The following is a 20,133-nucleotide window of genomic DNA, read 5'->3' on the forward strand; positions in this document are numbered from 1 at the left end:
TGTGCTGGACTGGGATTCGAACCCAGGTCTCCAGCTTACTAGGCAGTTGGTCTGACCACTGAGCCATCTGGACACAATGGTCATTGCAACTGCACGGACTACCCTAGCACGCCTCCTTTCAGACCCAAATTCAACTTATCTACACACTTCTAATGTAGTGTCCCTTATCCATTACACTCATTACTCGTGGAATCTCTTATGAGATATGAAGAGAACAAATGAATTTTCAGATATTTCCATTGTTGTCCCCAACAATCACCACTCAGTACACGCTGTCAATCGAAACAATCTAATCAACCGTAATTAAATATTATGTGCAACAGTTTAAGAAGGCATAAATGTCAAATACATTAATCAAAATCCTTATGGTGTAGACTAATAAGTATAAGTGTTTGAACAGGGACCTGCAGAGATTTCCGTTGTTGCAGCCTGTGAAGTTGTGGTGCCTTAAGTGGATTGCACCAGTCTCAGAACACAGAAAGAGCCTTGAACCGCTTGGAGGGCGCTGCCAAAAGAGTCTCTGTAAGGTAAGTGGATCAATTTACTTTAATCAGCGGGTATTTGGACGTCTCAGGATAGCTACAGTAGTGGAAGTCAGTATAAAGACATGGGTATATGTAGGAAAATAAACATTACCGCTTGGAATAGTGCACAGTGTAGATGCAGTAGTAGACATACAGTATACCGGAAAATGCTGTCGAGTGGTACCGCATTTGAAGTCAGCAGTACAGTATCTACATCTCCATATATACTCCGCTAGCCACCAAGCGCTGTGTGGCGGAGGGCACAATTCGCGCGAAAGTCATATTTCCCCTCCTCTGTTGCACTAGCGGATCGCGCGACGGAAAAACGACTGCCTGAACGCCTCAGTACGAGCTCTAATTTCCCTTATCTTTGAATGGTGATCATTGCGCGATTTTAAAGTTTGTGGTAATAATATATACTCTACAGCCTCGGCGAAGATCGGATTTCGGAATTTAGTGAGCAGCCCCTTCCGTTTAGCGCGTCGTCTATCTGCAAGTGCGTCCCACTTCAAACTTTCTATGAGATTTGTAACGCTTTGGCGATGGCTAAATGTACCAGTCACAAATGTTGCCGTTCTTCTTTGGGCCTTCTCAATCTCTTGAATCAGACCCAACTGGTAAGGGTCCCATACAGACGAACAATACTCTAAGACTGGACGAACTGACGTATTGTAAACAATTTCCTTTGTTGAAGGACTGCATCGCTTCAGGATTCTACCAATAAACCGCAATCTAGAGTTCGCCTTCCCGTTACTTGTGTAATCTGATCATTCCATTTGAGATCACTTCGAATAGTCATACCCAAATACTTGACGGATGTTACCGCTTCCAGAGACTGGGAATTTATTTTGTACTTGTACATTAATGGGGATTTTCGTCTTGTTATACGCAGTAGGTTACACTTACTAATATTGAGAGATAACTGTCAGTCATTACACCGCACATTTATTTTCTGCAAATCCTCATTGATTTGTTCACAACTTTCGTATGATACTACTTTCCTGTAGACTACAGCATCATCGGTAAGCTGTCTAATGGCGCTGTCCATACCATCAAGCAGATCGTTTATGTGAATCGTAAAAAGCAGCGGACCTATTACGCTGACATGGGGCACACCTCAAGTTACGCTTGTTTCTGTTGAAGTATCCCCATTCAGGACGACATACTGCTCTCTGTCTGTTAGAAAACTTTCTATCCAACCGTATATGTCATCGGATAGCACCTTTTGGAACAAGCGACAGTGCAGAACTGAGTCGAACGCCTTTCGAAAGTCGAGAAATATGGCATCGACCTGGGAGCCGGTATCTAGACCCTGTTGTATATCATGCACAAAGAGGGCCAGCTGTGTCTCGCATGACCGCTGTTTCCTAAAACCGTGCTGGTTTCTGCAGATGAGCTTCTCAGAGTCTAGAAAGGTCATTATGTCTGAACACAAAATACGTCCCATGATTCTACAACAAATCGATGTCAGTGAAATTGCCGGTAATTATGTGCATCCTATTTTCTACCCTTTTTATAGATTGCTATGAGCTGGGCCTTCTTCGTCCCGTGGAATATAACAAGACATCAACAATTCAGGCGGGAGAAGGTGGCACCTGTTATACAGACAGTCATCTCTCACCCGCGGTGCGTACATGCAATAGTACAGATCCGGTATACCGGCAAATACTGTCGAATGGTACTGCATTTGAAATCAGTAGTACAGTATATAACAAGACATCAACAATTCAGGTGGGAGAAGGGGTACTTGGTATAAAGACAGTGGGTTCTGCGCGGTGTTACTGTGTACGAACGTGCTTTTACTGCAGATGGCAAACGGAACCCATTAGTGACAAAGTAAACCACGATTGTGACAGCGGCACAAGGCAAACAGTTATCACGTGATGAAAAAGCAAAAATCGGTGCGTACAAGGAAATGAGACTCACTAACTGTCAAGAAGTTGAACCGTTCAAGTTCAGTGATGGATAATTTCACTGGACTGGACGCACGATATGGACAGAACAATGCGCAATGTAGAAGATTATCTGAGGCATCGAAACGGTTATTTTTGCGCAGAGCAAGGGCCGCAAATCGTTGTTCTTCTCAACTTGTTGCTGATTTACAGTTGCCTAACTTCCAGACGTGTACGACAAATTTTGTTAAATGTTAAAACATCTTGCTTTTGAGAGACGACTGCAGAACCTTGTTCTAACACCCAAATATAAACAGGCTAGACTGGAGTTTGTTGAGAAACATACGTCATGCACTTTAAAATGGGATAAAGCAATCTTCAGTGATACGAAGAAGTTTAATTTATATGGTCCGGATGGATTTCAATATTGTTAATCTGAGAACAGAACAGCAGGTAAGAATGAGTAGAAATTTTGGTGGTGGAAGTGTTATGATTTGGGCAGCCTTCTACACTTAGGTGGCAGTAAATAATGCATTGCTTGGCTGAACACTAGAGGGAAGTGTAACACGTACATTGAGGTGCTAGAGACTGTATGAGGACCTAGTTTCGAAAGTACAGTTTGTTTCGAAATTAATATACAGGTTTTAAGGCTTTGTAGCATTTATTACATTCAGCTTGCAATTATAAATAACACATCAAAAGCAACTAAAACAGTTTTGTGTGTACACCTGCGCGCCAAGGGAAAAGCGCGGAACGACAAAGATTGACTGAAGAACGTGTTGACATAGTGAGAGTCTTTCACGTTTAGCCCCAAGAAATCAGTTCTGAAGGCTAATAATCAATTAGTAGTTCCAGTGACGTCTGTGCAGAGACTTTTAAGGAAACAAAATTACGTCCTTATCGTTTGCAGCTGTTAAGAGCTCTAAAGCCTAGAGACTATGATCTACGTGCCAACATTGCAAACGAAATGTTGCTGCATGACGATGAAAATTTTCAGCATGTCGTCCTCAGTGATGAATCGACATTTCACCTAAGTGGAAATGCGAACACACATAATGTGCGCATCTGCAGATCAGCAAATACCCACGAGATGGTATAGTTGCAACGAGCCTCCCCTAAATTGAATGTTTTTTGGTGCCATATCCAGGCAGAAAGTTTGTGGGCCTTTATTTTTCGGCGAAGAAACTCTTAACTGGTGTTTCTTATCTTTACACGGCAGAACCATGGCTCTCTCCTCAGTTGGAAGAAGCTTCAGTAGAACTTTACTCGGCAGCTAAATGGTGCGCCGTCTCACTGGCATAACTCAGTACGCGATTGGTTAAACGACGTTGTACCCGACCGCTTGATTGGCCCCAAGTGGCCGGATGACAGAACTTGTTTTGCATGACCACCATTTTCACATACGATCTTACGCCATGCGACTTTTCCCTTTGGGACTTAATGAAGGATCATGTGTATAAGTGTGTATGACTCCGTTACTAGCCGATCCACGCGACCTTAGAAACAGCATTGTTGTAACAATTTCTGCAGGCACACTGATCAAGGTATGGAAAGAACTCGCCTATCGACTCGATGAGCGACAAATGGTGCTCACATTGAACACTTGCTAGAAAAACTGTCTGAGGTGCTCTTTCATTTTGTGTATTTTTTATAATTTTAAGTTGAATGTAGCAAATGCTATAGAGTTTTAAAACCCGTATATTCATTTTGAAACACCATGTAAAATGTTTCAAGATAATGCATGCAATGCAAATGAAACTTGAGACTTGAGAGGGTGAATACGTCGTTCTGCGGCGGCAACGTTTCGACAAATTTCCTACTTGTTATCTTAAGGCGAAGTGTTGCGGTTGTTTATGTGATGTCATTCGATATTAAGCTCAGTTGGTAGAGCACTTGACTGCGAAGTGCAAAGGGTCCGAGTTCGAGTCTCGGTCCGGCACACAGTTTTAATCTGCCAGGAAGTTTCATATCAACGCACACTCCGCTGCAGAGTGAAAAGCTCATTCTGGAAACATCCCCCAGGCTGTGGCTAAGCCATGTCTCCGCAATACCCTTTCTTTCAGGAGTGCTAGTTCTGCAAGGTTCGCAGGAGAGCTTCTGTAAAGTTTGGAAGATAGGAGACGAGGTACTGGCAGAAGTAAAGCTGTGAAGACGGGGCGTGAGTCGTGCTTGGGTAGCTCACTTGGTAGAGGACTTGCCCGCGAAAGGCAAAGGTGCCGAGTGGGAAACGTGCCAGCAGATGGTGACCCACATGAACAGAACGGCGCCGGGAAGCATCACAGTGGAAGCAATCACCGCCCAGGACTGCAACCCATTTCCACGGCCCGAGAGACTGGCGACTCTCTGGATCCTCGCCATGGCGGCACACGCCATCGTAGCACGGAGGCAGGCCGACCAGCTGGCCTTCATGATGGACCTCTGGGAGGAGAACAAGACGGCCCAGCAGCACAGGCGATACCACGAGAACTTCAGAAACTTCCTGCAGATTCCACTGCAGACAGCGATCGCCAGAGTCCTTCCCAGCCTGTGACCCTCAGCACCGCCACCAGCCACCTCACCACACTCACCACAAGAATAACGTGTGCAGTGATAGTGAACAAGTGCAACACAAAAGATAAAGTGCTTTCTCCTCTCGCATCAAATAGTGAAGTACAGTAGTATAAAGTGTTGCTTCTTAGTGAAATCAGTGATACAAAGTGCTTCTCACCAAACATCTGTCCTGCTCGCAGCCAAAACAGTGTCAAAAGTATGCACAGTAGTACTACCAGTGAGTTTTTTTCCTTCCTCATTTTTGTACTATATTGTTTGGGATACAAGCATTACCTAGTGGAAAGTGTCAACTACTCATAATTCTTTTTCCTATACTATATTTCTATAAAATTTACGTTGTTTACTCACACTTTCCTCTCTGCTTCTCTTATATAATATGACATAATTTTTTTCCTTCTTCTTTAATTTATGTACAATCTGTAGCACATGTAAAAAAAATTTTCTTCCACTTCTGCTCCATCTATCATGCTGATGTTTTCCCTCATATTGTCCCACCTAACAGTGCAAAGTAGAGGAAGAGATCGAACCAGAGTATACAATGCGAACGTGGCATCACAAGTGGATGACACACAGAAATTTGAACTCAAAATCAATGTGTCGATGCTACGTATAAATTATATGTCTGTCCTGGAATGCTTTACCCAAACAAAAAAGACGACAAATGACTATGTAAAACGGTTTAAGGACAACAATAAGAGAAAAACGAAAAGAATATACAAACGTAAACCTATAAAAAGACAGTAATGTTAACCAACGCTAGAAATAGGATAATAGAATGAAATGTTTCTTTATTTAAATGTATCGTTTGTTAATATATTTTAATAAATATATATTGTTACAAAAAAAAGTTCGAGTCTCGGTCCGGCACACAGTTTTAATCTGCCAGGAAGTTTCATATTAGCGCACACTCCGCTGCAGAGTGAAAATCTCATTCTGGCCTCATTCGATATTATTGCAGTGAGATTAGAAAATTTTGTCACATTTATGAAGAACTTGGCAGTATGAGCCCACTTATAACGTCGCACCCCTCCGGTCTGGATGCATGCGCTACTTCGTTTGGGAAGGTTACCATAAAGCCATTTCATTCTCTCCCGACGCAAGCTAGCCCACGGTTGTTTTAACATGCCCTCTGTATTCTGGACACTGCAACTCGGACGGAGTTTTCGTCTAAGCTGGGCCCACACGTATTCTATCGTGGAGAGATGTGAGGAGTACCTGAATATCGCGCAGACACATAATAGAGACACGTCCCGTGTGTAGTGAAGCATTGTTCTGTTGAAAAATAGCACAAGACGCTATCGTATGAGAAATAACGTGCGGGGACGCGGGATGTCCGTGACGTTCCGTTGCGCCGTGAGAGTCCCTTCAAACACTACTGGCGATGAGCTGGAGTCACGCCCGATATCTCACCACGTCCTAAACAGTAGGCGTAAGGCTACTGTGCCTCTCCAAAACATTAAAAGAATGAGACCTCTCCCCAAGTCACCACGGTACTCTTCGGTCATACAGGCTGGTCGAGAACCGCGACTCATCACTGAACACAATGCGATACCCTTCATCAGCAGTCCATGGCTCAAAAGTGGCATCACCACTCGAAAAGTAGCCGATTGTTCTGTGGTGTTAACGGCAGCCTACGCACGGGCCGGTAATTCCGTAGTCCGGCTGCTGTTAATCTGCGGCCAGTGAATGTTGCAGGGAGTCCATTACTCGCTCTGGGTCGGCAGCTGCGGATCTGAAGGGGCTACGATGTGCTCGGTGCACAGTACCGCGATCCTCCCTGGTGGTCCTCTGACGTGGCCGACCGGATCCTTCACGACGTGTATGTCCGCTCTCACGTTTCCACGCAGTCCAGTGTCGGATCGCTGTCACGTCCAAAAGCCTCACGAATCTGTTTATTGCACGATTCGACCAGCCGGCCAAATGTATACCCACAATGAGGCCCCTTTCAAATCCTTTCAGGTGCTGATAATGCGATTTCACACGAGTACGCGTACGCCGCATCTTCGTGTCCCTCATAGTTATCACTCAACATCTGACTTTGTTCACGCCTCGTACACTATGTGATTATAAGCTTCCGGACACCTGGCTGAATTGCTGGAATTCAATATGGTGTTGGCCCACCCTTTGCCTTGATGACCGCTTCCACTCTTGCGGGCAAACGCTCAATCAGGTGCTAGAAGGTTTCTTGGGGAATGGCAGCCCATTCTTCACGGAGTGCTGCACTGAGGAGAGGTATTGATGTCGGTCGGTGAGGCCTGGCACGAAATCGGCTTTCCAAAACATCCCAAAAGTGTTCTATACGATTCTTGCCACGACTCTGTGCAGGCTAGGCCATTACAGGCATCTTATTGTCGTGTAACCACTCCGCCACAGGCAGTGAATTATGAACAGGTCCTCGATCGTGATGAAAGGTGCAATCTCCATCCCCCGAATTGCTCTTCAACAGTGGGAAGCAAGAAGCTGCTTAAAACATCAATGTAGGCCTGTGCTGTGATAGTGCCACGCAAAACAACAAGGGGTGCAAGTCGTCTCCATGCAAAACCCGACCACACCATAACACCACCGCCTCCGAAATTTACTGTTGGCAGTACACACGCTGGCACGTGACGTTCACCGGGCATTCGCCATACCCACACCCTGCCATCGAATCACCACGCCGAGTACAGTGGTTCGTCACTCCACACAACGTTTCTCCACTGTTCAATTGCTCAGCGTTTACGCTCCTTACACCAAGCGAGGCGTCGTCTTACATTTATCGGCGGGATGTGTGGCTTATGATCAGCCGTTCGACCATGAAATCCAAGTTTTCTCACCTCCCGCCTAACTGTCATAGCACTTGCAGTCGATCCTGATCCAGTTTGGAATTCCTGTGTGATGGGCCGGAATAGATGTCTGCCTATTACGCATTACGACCCTCTTCAACTGTCGGCGGTCTCCGTCAGTCAACAGACGAGGTCGGCCTGTACGCTTATGTTCAGTACGTGCTCCCTCACGTTTCCACTTTACTATCACATCGGAAACAGTGGACTTAGGGATGTTTAGGAGTGTGTAAATCGCGCGTACAGTCGTATGACACAAGTGACACCCAATCACCCCATTCTGCTCCCTCACGATGTCTAATGACTACTGAGGTCGGTGATATGGAGTACCTGGCAGCGAGTGACAGTACCATGCACCTATTATGAGAAAATATGTATTTGGGGGTGTCCGGATACTATTGATTACAAAGTGTATATAGCCTACCACACCTGGCAACAACACTAAACACGAATAACACTAAGGCACTCTGTTGACTGTCCTACTAGTCACAGGAAATCGCAGCTCTAATGATTGATATTCCCGCCGATTGTGTGCACGTGTAAAAGTTCTGTTGACATCAGACCATGTCTTCTGGGTGCTTCAGTTGTTTTTCAGTTACTATATTGTATTTGTTCTTACTACAGTGAAGTTTATGTGACGTTTGCCACTGTCTAGGGATGTTACAAAACTCACACCTTTCGCACTCAGTCGCTTTTCTTTAGTTTCCAGTATTAGCTTGACATGTAGCTTACGGCAATCTTCAGTTGCCCATATGTTGTTAGTGCTTTAGTTTCTGTTCTAAACACTTCTCTCAAATACGATTATTCTGCTGGTTCTAGTGACCTATTATTTTAGCCGTTACGAATTGGTACGTTTAAGTCACGTCTTTAACGTATATAGAATTAAGGCTCAGGGTTTGACCTGTTTGTATTCATTAGCCTTCGCAGATGAGAAAGAGTGAATAAATTGTTCCTTCCCTGAAATACGGGGTTTATTACGTGGACTAAATAGAGAGAAATTTGAGATGAAACGGCTTTTGACCAACTAAGTGGTTACACTGACATATTTCTTTCTAAACTTCATATCAAACTCTAATGATGTTTCTTCAATTCAGCTGTGGTTTTGATGTATTCTGTATAGACACAAACAGCGGATCTGTTAAGCACTATTCATTGGCACTGAAGTTTTAAACAAGTTCCTGGAGATTTTATACTTATCGTCTGTCTGTAGCCTGAGTTCCAGTCTGCAATCGTGAATTCAGTGTCAGCTTATTTTTCTTCCAGTCTTCCATTGATACCAACGTTGGGACAAAGAGAGTTCCCTTCAGTTTATCAAACTGTCAGTTGAATGATGGCTTTGGAATCATTTCTTTTATAAGGCGATTCGTGTGCAACTCTAACGGTGTCACGCACTATTCTTGAGTGCTGGTGCCCCTACTATCTGGGATTAGTTTAATTTTTGTGGTTAGAGTACCCTCAGTTAATGACGACAGTATCGACTGTCATATAATGTGACCATATGTATGCAAACTGACATCGAAAAACTTCCCAACTCGGTCGACACCCAAATTTGACTTTATTCACTCTGGGGGGAACACTCCTTTCTGGAGTCGGATGCTTGCGTGAGGCGCTCCCATCACTTCCTGTTGTCTATAGATTCCGGTTCCATTCCGCTTATCGAGTCAATAAAGCTAGCGTGACTTCCTTACTGCTTGGAAAGTAAAGGAACATTTCCATTCTTCTGTCTTTTTATTGTCATTACATAGTAGTGCTAATTAGGTACACACCTTTGTAAACAATGTTTGTGAAGCGACGCTTTTGTCCTAATTGTGCGACATATAGATTACGTACTCCTGCAATGCAGACAATATTTCTCCATTCAGTCTTATGTTAGATAAAATGCAGCTCTCGATATGTCCATCATTGTCGCTCACAAGGGAATGATACGTTAAACTGTTGTCAGGTCAAGTGCGTCTGTTTGTTCGTCTGTAACACGCGACTAACAATGCTCCGAGGTATCGCTCCCAAAGTATGTCAGGGTGCTATGAGAAAAAGTTCACACACATATCGTTTTACGTCAGAGTGCACGCGCTCGGTACTCTAGCGGTAGCTACGATTAGTGTGTGTGTGTGTGTGTGTGTGTGTGTGTCTGTCTCTAATGCACGACTAGAAGTTGGTGGTCATTGTGGGGACGAGCCATCATTGTTCAGGGACAGTCGGAGCGACGTATGTAGGCAGATGAATTAAGCTCATAATAACATCAAGAGCTTGATCTGAATCTTCTACAAGTAACTATTATGTTCTCATTACGAATGGAGCTAATGGAACTTTGTCGCAGGCGCTGCCGCCGTCACCTCATGAGCATCGACAGAGCAATACTCCACCATCCTGTATCAGCTGTAGGAAGACTGACCTTCGTGAGTGAAAAATGGGATCCAGATCCAGCAGATACTGTGAACCTACTTGAGAAGCAACTTAGGAATTGGAAGCAGTATTTTCGTAACAGCAGTTCGCCGCTACATAAGGCAATAGGAGCTGCAGACATAACTCGTACACCATTTGACACTAGGACCGCCGAGTGGTTGATTTGACCACTTTTTATATTTTAGCATGTTATTATTGGGTCAATTTCTAATCTATGCTGTTGTGAGTTAATGACTTTTCCTAAATGTTTATGTAGATCATATAAATAGTCCAATATTTATTTTATATTCATTAGTTTTCTTTGAATGACCACTTATACTTAAAACCGCCGAGTGGTCACTTTGACCACATTACATGTATATTTGAAAACAGATTATTTAAAGATTGTTGTGCGTCACTCCCCGGATTTATTCTTAGCACTCGTCAACAATGTACTAAATATGTTGGTTACTGAAGTTTATCCGCATTGTTTGAATTTAAAAGCTCAACAATGCAATATTTCATTTATTGTTTGCTATTGGGTTTCGCATAAACAAGACTGATTATTTGAGTACTGGTCTCAGAGCAGTAGACATGGCTCATATGTCGCAGCGATACAAACCATGGGCACAGCCACTTTCGGATGAAGAAATTGTCACCCTTTTGTATGAATCGGATGCTGAAAATGATCCTGAAGTTGAGGACCTTGTGGAAGATTCTACAGATGAAGATTACCAACCTGTCGCTAATGTGGAGAGTGACAGCTCCGAGACTGAAGATGAAGGTAATTTACATTCACTTATTATTATTATTATTATTATTACTATATGAATAATGATCACTATTGTAGTAGAGCTGACACTTATACTGCTACTTCTGTTACTGCTATTTTATTGTGTGGTATGTTATCTTTGTAATGAGTTGTAGCTTTATAATTGTCTCTTTCCTCACGCAGTTGCTGAACCAGGACCAAGCAGTAATATAAAGAATGCTAGAGAAGGACCTAGCCTGGGTAAAAAAGGAACTGCATCTCCTGTAAGTGGACCAATACAGAATCGACGTAGAAGAGGAGAACGAAGTGAGGGTTCACTTCCAGAACCTGGCTCAAAACTCCTGGGGAAGGACGGGATCACGGAGTGGACTGTAGCAGACTTCGGTGTTACTATTCCAGGTAGGATAGGTCAACAGAATATATTGAAAGAAACACGGGGACCTACTCCACATGCAAAGCGGCACGTCTCAAATGATAATGTTTCGAGTGCCTGGCGCCTTTTAGTTGATCAGCCAATGATGAAACACATAAAGAAATGCACAGAAGCAGAGGCACAACGGCTTCTTGGAAATGATTCATGGAGTTTGGATTTAGAAGAATTAGATGCACTTGTTGCTTTATTATATGTTCGTGGTGCGCTGGTGCCAAATGTATTGAAGTAGATGAGTTGTGGTCGAAAAAGTGGGGAGCCCCATCTTTCGCTGACACAATGAGCAGAAACAGGTTTCGAGAAATTTTAAAATATCTGCGTTTTGATGAAAAAAATACACGATCGGAACGTTTGAAAAGTGACAAATTTGCACTTATATCAACGTCTTGGAACCATTTTATAGAAAACTGTCAGTTTAATTACATACCTGGATCAAATGTCACTGTGGACGAACAACTTTTCCCCAGCAGAACCAGGTGTCCGTATTTGCAATATATGCCGAATGAGCCTGATAAATTCGGAATCAAATTCTGGCTTCTAGCGGATGTAGAAACAAAATATCTTTGTAATGGGTTCCCTTATGTAGGAAAGAACGAACAGAGGGCACCCAATGGGGAACTTCCAGAACAAGTAGTAATGAAGTTGGTTGCTCTAAATCGCAATAAGGGGCGAAATGTGACTACTGATAATTTTTTCACTACGGTCACACTTGGGGAGAGACTGGAAAAAGAGAAAACTAGTCTTGTCGGCACTATCAACCGTGCAAGAGAAGAAATTCCGAACACTACAAAAAAAATGAAAAGTCCTCTTTATACGTCTGTTCTCTTGACTGTTCTCTGACTGTTTACCAAGGGAAAAAGAGCAAAAATGTTCTTCTGTGTAGCACCATGCACACAGATATTGAAATACAAAATAATTCGAAACACCTTCCCGAAACACTGAGGTTATACAATAGCACAAAATTAGGTGTAGATGTCTTGGACCAGATGACGAGGCAATATTCTGTCCACTCTGGTACTCGTCGATAGCCTGTACACGTATTTCACAATATCCTTGATCCAGCAGCCATCAACGCATGGATCATTTTCAAGCTAGTGACAGGGATCAAAATAAGTAGGAGGAATTTCATCCTAAATCCAGCAGAAGAATTACGTAGAGCCTATATGGAAACCAGAAATCAGAAAAGGATGCCAAGGGATGGAAAAGAAAAGGACGATGGTGATGAAGAAAGAGAAGAAGCGGAAATTCCTGCGAAAGTAAGAAAACTATGCCAAACGAGGAAATGCAGAAACAAAACAAATGAAGTGTGCAGTAAATGCAAGAGATATGTTTGTGGGCTGTGTACATATAAAGTAATAAAGACAGTAGTTTGTAATGCTTGTAAGTAGGATTAGGTACTAAACGTGGTCATATTTTATGATTGGTCTTTCTCTTAACATATTCATGGATACTTAGTTTCTCTAGTAAGATTAATTTCTATTAATTTTAAAACTACTGCAATACAATTAGTATGGTTGCAGATAAATATTGTGAACTATGTTCTTTAATATTAGTAATGTTATGTTCCCATTGTTGTTGTAAAATACAATGATACTGTTATTAAACGTAATTAAAGTGATACATTGTTGTCAAGGTCATTAATATTTACATTAAACAACACAGCATGTACTTACAAAGAAAGTGGTCACTTTGACCACATCGGCAGTTCTAAGTATAGTACTAGTTCCGGCAGTTCTAGTGTTAAACTGACAGAAAATCTGGAACATTTCCTAGGCAGAAACAAATGGCACAAAAATGATGGGTTTGCTAAGGAAAGAACTACATATTAAATATGCCAATAGCCACAGCCGGGACTGTGTCAGTTTGCAAGCACCAAACTAATGGTTGACACACGAAGATATGTGCGCAGAAACAGGGTTTTATGAGACCGATACAAAATCAGGCCATTGGGGCAAGTGTATCGTCAAGGAGCTAGGAATGTATGATACTTGCATTAAATTTAGCGATCAATAAGAGACACTGATACAAAGTACATCTGGATATATAGTAATGTGAATGCTCTTTGAAGCTGAACCTCTCTTCAAATTGGTGAAGATAGATTGCTTTTTTTTGAGGGGGGAGGGGATGGGTGATAATTCAGAAGGCAGTGAAAAACTTAGAAACGCTTCCACTTGTTCAAGGACTGGAAATAGACATTCTCTCACTGTTCCAGTATATTTTGAATTTGAAGTTTTCTGTACCCACGCCTTAATTGCTGATAAAATACGGTGTAGCCAAAGCTGAACAAGACACTTTCCTCATAGCCATCGCTAAACGCAATACATGCAACTTGCAGAGATGGTTGGATGCAGGAACATTTCAAATAAAGTAAATGCATTGTGATACAGAAGTTAGTGTACATCGTTCAAGTGGTAATATGGACACCAACATTATTAGAAGCAAAATATGAAAAAAATATCTACATGTTTGAAAACACCGTTCCACGTTTTGTTGGCAATTGCAAAAGTCATTTGTCCTGAACTCCGACCGATTAGTTTATCGTATTTTCAGTGAATGCACTTAACAAAATAACTTATAGCTTAATATGTAATAATTGGTAATGTAATTTAGAAATTGTTTAGAGAGTAGTGACGTCCTAAACGTTCATCGTAGTGCTGAAATGAAGAGTGCACCAATATTTCATAGTAGCACTGTAATCACCGTACAAACCTGCCCCGTATCATTTCAGCATTGCTGTCTTCTTTTAACTACCATCTTGACGTCCGTTTATTTTAAACGTCAAGAACGTCTCACAAACACAACGGACACCAAGAGACGTGTATGTATTCGTTTCGTAGAGTAAAACGAGTAGTGGGCAAATTACTAAATTTAAAAAAAAAAATATGCCTCCTGTGAGGTTTGAACTCACGACCCCTGGTTTACGAGACCAGTGCTCTACCACTGAGCTAAGGAGGCGACCGTATGACATAGAGGTGTGTCAAGTTTAATAAGAAAAGCATTTGTTACGTTATTCTTTAGGAAGTTTTTTAACTGTCCTCGTTTCGGATATAATTTTGACAACAGACGTGCGACACACACAATATTGGTGAAGCTTCGGCTTAGTTTTAGTTCCCGCCGGCGGCACAGATGTCGCCACAGTGCGTGGGCGCGGTTGTGCCGGTCATTACGGAACAAACCGAATACGTATCTGTTTTCACATCGTTCGTAAATGTTGTAGTGTATTCAAATGTGTATGATTTACCATATAAGGGTTTAATTAAAAAACTATTAATCTGAATAAGTGTTTCTTATTCGAACTTCATACGGTGACTAAGTGCTCTGAACACAACTCACAATTTGAAACTTACACATTATAAAATTTCTTCAGAAGTGTTCATATTGGGCATTTCTAGTCATGCTTACCTTGCCCTAAACATTAAGCACATAGATTAACGCAGTGCTATACTGGTAAATGCATTATCAGATTGATGTGTCGAGCAGTAGAAAGATAGAAGCACAAGAGCAAATATCCATTTTCATTCAACGAATTAGACGCCTCAAGTCACCGATTGATGGGCGGAAAATTAGCAAAAACTAATATACAAATTCCTAGGCAGTTTTACATTGGACGATTGAGAACTTAAGTCAAACATGTTTCACTCAGGCACCTTTATGTCTCATTCAGCTGACGAGCAGGTAAACGTTGTTGCCTTTTCATAGAACCAAATTTTACTTCCGTATGGAACCGCATTCTCGACAAATAGATAGAGAACTGATAAAAACTTTTAATAGCAGTGATAAAAGTTATGAGAGAAGCTTATGGAATTAGGTAGATCACGAACTGTAGGAGTTTTTTCAAGCACGAGGAATGTGTTCCTGTATGGCTGTACACGCAATTCTGCTGGTAGTGTTTTAGTGGTAAACAAGATTTTTTGTCCAAATCACTTGCCCAAGTCACGCGGCACAAGAAATGAACACAGTTGATGGGTGAGATTTGACTGTAGAGGCAGTGTCTTGCGTCCCTGGCACAATATGAATATTAAACAGCGGTTCGAAATGGCACTGTTGTTGCTATAGATATAGTCTTCGGTTCCAGAAGGTGACCGGAAAGTATGAGTCGAAATACAAGCATAAAAATTTATATGCTTCTGACTTTATTGCCGAATTGCCATCGGCTTCTTAGTACGTCGGGAAAACATTAAAGTTCTCATAAATGTTCCGAGTTCCCACAAAAGTATTATGGGTAGTCATTAACTACAGCACATATACTTCTAGCAAACGGCATCTCTTTTTCCGACTATTATACGACAAACTTTTCAGTAACTTACAGCTTACCTGAAACCAAACTGTTCATTGCCCAATAAATCTTCAATTTTTCTTTCTGTTCATTTATGTATCATTCTGGTCGGTAGTTAGAAAGCGTGCTTTGTGAGATTATTAGTCCAGTAGTTTTCACATTTATCGACACCTATCTTCGCAGATAGTGTGATGATATTGATCTTCTGGAAATCTGTTAGTAATTCACCCTTTTCATAATACACTTCTGATACCATCGGAAACAACCTTCTAGTTCCTAAACATTCAACATATTTTATTAACTCTGATGATATAACATTGATTGAATTGTTTGATTTCAGATCACCCAACGCTATCTCAGAGTCTGGACGCAAATGGATTGTCACTAAATTTTGAGAAAACACAATATATACAGTTCTGTGTTGCAAATGACATTGATAAATATAGAATTTGAACAGAAGTCTGTTGCTAAGGCAGAATATTCAACATTTTTGGGAGTGTGCTTTGACGAGAAATTGAATTGGAAGAAACAACACTGATCATCTGCTGAAACGTTTGAGTTCAGCTATTTGTGCTGTAAGGGTAACAGCAAATTATGGTGGTAAACAAATCAGTAAATTAGCCTACTATGCCTACTTTCATTCACTGCTTTCATATGGCATCATACTTTGGGGTAATTCATCATTAAGAGAAATAGTATTCATTGTACGAAAACATGTAATCGGAATAATAGCTGGAGCCCACCCAAGATCACCATATATTTAGGGAACTAGGGATATTCACAATACCTTCACAACACATATATTCGCTTATGAAATTTGTTATTTATAACCCATCCCAATTCAAAAATAATAGCAAAGTGTGTAGCTACAACGCTAGAAGAATGGATGATCTTCACTATTCTGGTTTAAATATGACTTTGGCTCTGAAAGGAGTGAATTATGCTGTTAAAGAAGTCTTTTGTAATTTACCAAATAGCATTAAAAATCTGACAATATTTAATAACTAACTAAAAGAATTTGTGAATGATAACTCATTCCACTCTGTAGATGAGTTTAGCTATAAAGTATTAATTGTAAAAATAGTTAAACTGACACATTTACACATCATATAAAACGTATTCATGATCTATGGAAGAAGTATTGATGTAATGTAATCATCGGAACATCCGTTTCTTCCACATTAGCCTTCTCAGAAGGATCACACGGTTTCTTTCCCCCATATAGGCTTTTGATATACTGCTGCCATCTGTGTGCCATATCTTCCGCATTTGATAGAGGTTTTTCCATCTTGTAGATCAGCACCGTTACATTTTACTTCTTCACATTCTTCATGCACATAATCCCAATTTTTCCTACAACCATGTCTTTCTCCATATCCTTACATGTTATTCTGAGTCAGCCTGTTTCTACATTTCCTATCAGTTTCATTCATAAACAGCCTATACTGTACTTTCCTACTGTACCCTTACGATTTTGTAATTTCTTCTACCAACTCTAAGATTCAGCATTTCCTGAATCATCCACAGTTTCTTAGCCTCTGCTTTTGCTGTACGTACAGTCTCCTGTCCTACACTAATGAGTGGCTTCTTTATTATACAGGGTGAGTCACTAACTATTGCCACCTGGAATAACTCCGAAAGTATGATAGTAGCTGAAAAGTTTGTGGGACAAATGTTGCATGGGACAACGGGGGCCATAATATGACGTTGGTTTTTTGTTGATAGGTGGGGTCGCGTCAGAAATATGTAGGTCGACTTTTTTTTTATGGGATGCTGTAGTTCGGTACTCAGTTTCTGATAGCGGCTATCGAGACGAATCCAATGATTTGTAACAGTAATGTCTTTGAAGGTCAACGAAGGTAAAAAAGGTGGCATGAACCTCCGTTTACAGAAGGTGTTAGAAGTGATGACCACTGGTATCAATGCAGTGCTGCAATCTTCTTATTTGGATTGCGTGGTATTCCTTATCACTTCGGCACTTATCGAAGCACATGCTCTGACAATTCTCTCTCGTATATCGTGCAAATAGTAAATATTCGCCGAATACGGCGTATCCATCTAACGTGCCATTGATATGTAAACACTATTCGACGGTTTCGGAATATAACACTAATAGGAACGGTAAGAATAGTATCGTTGAATCAAGCTAATGTGAATGATGTATTCCTTCTCATTTACGGAGAATGCCAACGAAATTCAGTGAGAGCTAGAGACTTGTACGCCGAAAGGTATCCTCAACATACTCACCCTACACGTCGTACATTTAATTACGTACATGATAAATTGAGAACAACTGGATGTTTAACGCATCAGAAACATATCCTGTAACGGAAAGTTACTAACGAGGAAACGGAAATTGGTACTCTTGCCACTGTCGCTCGAAATCCATTCTTCTTCTACTGTACTTCTTTCCCCCACTGCTGTCAATTGTTCCCTTATGCTCTCCCTGAAACTCTGTACAACCTCTGGTTTAGTCAGTTTATTCAGGTCCCATCTCCTTAAATTCCCACCTTTTTGCAGTTTCTTCAATTTTAATCTGCAGTTCATAACCAATAGATTGTGGTCAGAGTCCACATCTGCCACTGGAAATGTCGTACAATTTAAAACCTGGTTCCTAAATCTCTGTCTTACCATTATATAATCTATCTGATACCTTTTAGTATCTCCGGGATTCTTCCATGTAAACTACCTTCTTTTATGATTCTTGAACCAAGTATTAGCTATGATTAAGTTGTGCTCTGTGCAAAATTCTACCAGACGGCTTCCTCTTTCATTTCTTAGCCCCAATCCATATTCACCTACTATGTTTCGTTCTCTCCCTTTTCCTACACTCGAATTCCAGTCACCAATGACTATTAAATTTTCATCTCCCTTCACTATCTGAATAATTTCTTTTATCTCATCATACATTTCATCAATTTCTTCATCATCTGCAGAGCTAGTTGGCATATAAACTTGTACTACTGTAGTAGGTGTGGGCTTCGTGTCTATCTTGGCCACAATAATGCGTTCACTATGCTGTTTGTAGTAGCTTACCCGCACTCCTATTTTTTTATTCATTATTAATCCTACTCCTGCATTACCCCTATTTGATTTTGTATTTATAACCCTGTATTCACCTGACCAAAAGTCTTGTTCCTCCTGCCACCGAACTTCACTAATTCCCACAATATCTAACTTTAACCTATCCATTTCCCTTTTGAAATTATCTAACCTACCTGCTCGATTAAGGGATCTGACATTCCACGCTCCGATCCGTAGAACGCCAGTTTTCTTTCTCCTGATAACAACGTCCTCCTGAGTAGTCCCCGCCCGGAGATCCGAATGGGGGACTATTTTACCTCCGGAATATTTTACCCAAGAGGACGCCATCATCATGTAACCATACAGTAAAGCTGCATGCCCTCGGGAAAAATTACGGCTGTAGTTTCCCCTTGCTTTCAGCCGTTCGCAGTACCAGCACAGCAAGGCCGTTTTGGTTATTGTTACAAGGCCCGATCAATCAATCATACAGACTGTTGCCCCTGCAACTACTGAAAAGGCTGCTGCCCCTCTTCAGGAAGCACACGTTTGTCTGGCCTCTCAACAGATAGCCCTCCGTTGTGGTTGCACCTACGGTACGGCTATCTGTATCGCTGAGGCACGCAAGGCTCCCCACCAGCGGCAAGGTCCATGGTTCATGGGTGACAAAATAGAGATTTTTTTGATATAGTGAGTCCTGGGAAAAGATAATTTTTGTTGTCTACACCAGCTTAAGTGCTGGGAAATGAGGAAGACCTGGTCGGAAAAGAAGAATGTGTAAGGGTAACCAACACATACAGGCAAAATAGTAATCATTATTGTTGCTTTAATAGATACGTCATTGACTGTCTTCTGAAGCTGTAGATGTTTAGTTCTGTAATAGAATGGGGGAGGCTATTCCATAGGGACTACTGAGAAGGATTTCGAGAAAGTGGCTGAATGACGGAGTGTGACAGAAGGATTTTTCTCTGATGGCAACGAGTGTTTCTGCCTTGTTGATCAGACGAGAGATGAGGGATAGTGTAGGTTCATAAGACAGTAGAGAATACGGAGGGTATGGAAATCTCTGCACGCAGCCAGGATTGATGGTGAAATATGATCATAGAGTCGAACATCACAGATAGAACGAACACAGACATTCGTAAGCAGTTCCAGGCACCGCGAGCTTTCGTAGGACATGCCTTGCAGGATAATATCGCTGCAATCAGTCATTTGAAGTATAAATGTTGGTATAAGTTTCATTTTCGGGTCAAGAGGGAAGACCTTTCTATATTTCTGTAGGGCATGGAGAGATGCTGATGCCTCCTTGTGTATTACAGTAACGTGCTCAGTCTAATTCAGATTTTCATCTATTATTATTCGTTGATTCTTTGCTGAAGGAAAGAAGTATGTCCCATTTGTGGTTAAAGATGGTAGGGATATTTCGTGCTAATGAGCCCAGAATGACCAAATAGACGCTTGGGGTTT

General features: G+C 41.6%; 2 non-coding genes across 2 annotated transcripts; both read right to left on the minus strand.

Annotated features, from left to right (window-relative positions):
* Trnat-agu (transfer RNA threonine (anticodon AGU)) lies at positions 1-73 on the minus strand. Its single transcript has one exon. It is a non-coding gene; the product is annotated as a tRNA-Thr (tRNA).
* Positions 74-14,252: 14,179 nt separating this feature from the next.
* Positions 14,253-14,324, minus strand: Trnat-cgu (transfer RNA threonine (anticodon CGU)). The gene has a single exon. It is a non-coding gene; the product is annotated as a tRNA-Thr (tRNA).
* Between the last annotated feature and the right edge of the window lie 5,809 nt (positions 14,325-20,133).

The sequence above is a fragment of the Schistocerca nitens genome, chromosome 10 (genome assembly GCF_023898315.1).
Source record: "Schistocerca nitens isolate TAMUIC-IGC-003100 chromosome 10, iqSchNite1.1, whole genome shotgun sequence".
NCBI classification, from domain to species: Eukaryota; Metazoa; Arthropoda; class Insecta; order Orthoptera; family Acrididae; genus Schistocerca; species Schistocerca nitens.